Here is a 3,056-nt window from a genome sequence, read left to right as displayed (position 1 = left end):
ATAAAATCACTTAAAGGAGTGATAGTGAAGTGTTGTGTGGTGTTATTGGGAAAGATAAGAGGACTTATTGCTCTCTCTCTCTTGTTTCTAAGGTGAGTTGTGAAGAACTACTCTCCTCCCTTTATTGATGCTTAAATCATGCTTAGTGGTAGTATGAGATGCCATTTGATGGATTATATTTTGATTTGTGGTTGAATTGATGAACTTTTATAATTTTTGGGGATTTTTCTGTTTTAATATGAACATGATTGTGTGGCTATCTATGATGATTGGAAATGATGTTTAATGACTCTAGGAGGTGGAAAAAGTGATTAATTGCAACCAATTTCTGGTTTGGAAGAAATTTTAGAAAATTAGGGTTTTGTGAAGAACATTCTGCCCGGTTTTATAGCTCCTAGTTAGAGGCTGAATTGGCATTGGCTTAAAACATGAAAGTTGTAGGGAATGACATTTTAGAGGTGCCTACAAAATTTCAGGTCAATCGGAGTAGCGTAGAATGAGAAAAGTCAAAATTATCCTTGCTGTCCTGGTTTTACCCGAATGTAAGAATTGCACCTGTAATTGGTTGTTTTGGCTGGAATTGATTCAGAATTGGTTGTTACGGTCTTCTAATGAAATGTAGCCCTATTTCTAAGATTTCGTATGGTTTTGGAATTTCTAGATTTGGACTTATGTAGGGGGTTTTATGATGTTTGTACTAGAATACGGTTTGTGAACTTGTTTTATGATTCTGGTGTAGTATGTTACATTTTTGACGTAGTTGCACTCGAAATTGGACTGAGTGGCCTTTTTCAACATTGTAGCCTCTTAAGTCCTGAATATGCCAGTAAAATTTCAGATCAAACGGATTAGCGTATCCTGAGTTATAGATGAAATACTCAAGCCTGTTTTGAACATCAGGTTCTGTGCGTTTTTAGTTTAGCTTCTGCCCGTGACTTTTCGGTTTTGATACCGTACAATCTGGGTGTTGACTCCTTCATAAGAACTGTATATCTTGGTTTTAGCTTCGAAACGGTATAAAGTGCGTCAAAATCCGAGTTCCGTAACTCCCGTTATGACCAAAACAAGATCGATCGTCAGAACTGCCTTTGAATCTGGACAGTTCTGACGGGTACTTTGACACTCAAATTTCGTTCTGTTCTGAGTGGATTCAGGTCTTGGCCAAAACATCAAAGTTTTAGCCTTATGTCTCAGCTTTCTAATGCCTTTGGAATTTTCTAATTTGGATTTGTGAGCTGGGAGTTATAGTCCAGGAAACATACCCTGTCCGTTACTTTGGAGTGCGAATTCCTGGAACGGTTTTCTGCACTTTCGACCCATCTCTGTTCAGATCCGGAGTTAGGGGTCTTCATGAAAGTTATAGACTTTTCTCTTAGCTTCACAACAGTACCTCATGTACCTTGATCCGACACTCATAGCTTCGATTAGGCTCAAAACAGTTTTGACGGCAAAATGGCTAGGCCACCATTCCCGTTTCCGTGTGCCGTTTCCGCACTCGTATATGCCGATTTTGCCATTTTACTTGTTTTAGGCATATTAGTAGCCGTTTATGATATTATGTGATGCAATCTTCTATTTCAGATGGTGGTGAGCTAGGTGAAACCGGTGGGGCCTACTAGCTATTTCTCGCGGCACAAATTTCGAACTTTTGCTCTTTTGTTCGTTGAGTAAGTATTCAGGCCGCTCTTACGTGTTAGTTGTTTATGCGTTTCGATATGTATGAAAAAGGTACCTAGGCGAGGGTGTACTTTATCGCACTCGACCTAAACCCTAGTTTGCGCACACATTTGTACATGACATATGTATATAAATCATTTTGGAACTAAACCCCTTGAGCTTGTGGCTCGGGGTGACTTTTGAATAACTTTTGTGAAGTTTGTGAGTTTGGGGTCCGATCTCATGACTTAGATGGACTATTCGAGCCGGTTAGGGCTTGGTCGAAGTCAGTCCAACCTGGTTTGAGGTCACCAAGTTTGTGAATCCGGTTCACCGATTATGTGGACCAAGTTTGTGACTCGAGCTTGTGAACCAAGCTCAATTTCGTTCGCTCGAGCAAGTTTGTGAGGTGCCTGGCCAGAGAGGGTGATAAGGTGTATGGTGGGAGTACAAGTGAAGTTCTACGGACCATTAATTGTGGTCGACGGAGTGTCGGCAGGAGATCATACATGGCACATGAATTGGCTTTGGAGCCACCTGTATCCTTATTATGTGATGTTACTTTTCTGCTGTTGCTTTACTCTTGCTGTGTAACTGTTGTTACGTGAAATTTACGCTTTCGTCCCTGTTTACTTACTAAGCATATAGTTTACCCCTTTACTTTTGGTTTCCTTAGCAGGGATCGACGCGGGAACTTTTGGCACACACACTAGTATAGTTAGGTTTGATTGTAATAGTCGGACAGTTAGTATGTTTGTTTTTGTTTTGGTGGTTTGTATAAGGACCCTCCTTAGGGTCTATCTTCTGCTAGTTGTGGTTATAATGTATTAGAGTGGTTTGACTCGAGACTTTTGAAGATGTAAATATAACTTTTGGGATTGTATATATTGTATATAGTGCTCTTTCGATTTATCTAGTTTTATTGTTTTATATTTTGAGTCCTGGCGCGAGCTAGGCAGGCGGCCCGCCGATACCCTTGGGTTTTTCCCTTGGGAGAAGTGGGGTCATCACAGGTGGTATCAGAGCACCTAGGTTAGAGGACTTGGGCAAGTGGGACATAAGCGATAGACACTAGGCATATTTGACCATTTTAAGTTGAATGATATCTTTTAAGCTGAAATGTCGGTTGACTGACGACTTAATGTTTTGTAGGTATGTATCCGGGCAGTTCGAGTAGTGCGGGACCCAGTGGCATGGGACTGAGATTTTCGAGTACGAGAGGCGTAGAGGATCGAGTGCTGCGTAAGCGGGCGATCCGCTATCGGCAGAGACCTGGAGAGCCTTACACTTTATACTCCCCTTTTGGTCAGGTGGCGCACCGACCATGTGGATGTTGGTACACATACTGTTATCCTGACGAGGTCGTCTTGGCTGTGAACGACGAGCGACGCAACCAACTT

This window comes from Coffea arabica, chromosome 2c (assembly GCF_036785885.1).
Source record: "Coffea arabica cultivar ET-39 chromosome 2c, Coffea Arabica ET-39 HiFi, whole genome shotgun sequence".
Taxonomy (NCBI): Eukaryota; Viridiplantae; Streptophyta; class Magnoliopsida; order Gentianales; family Rubiaceae; genus Coffea; species Coffea arabica.
This window is presented reverse-complemented; position numbering follows the sequence as displayed.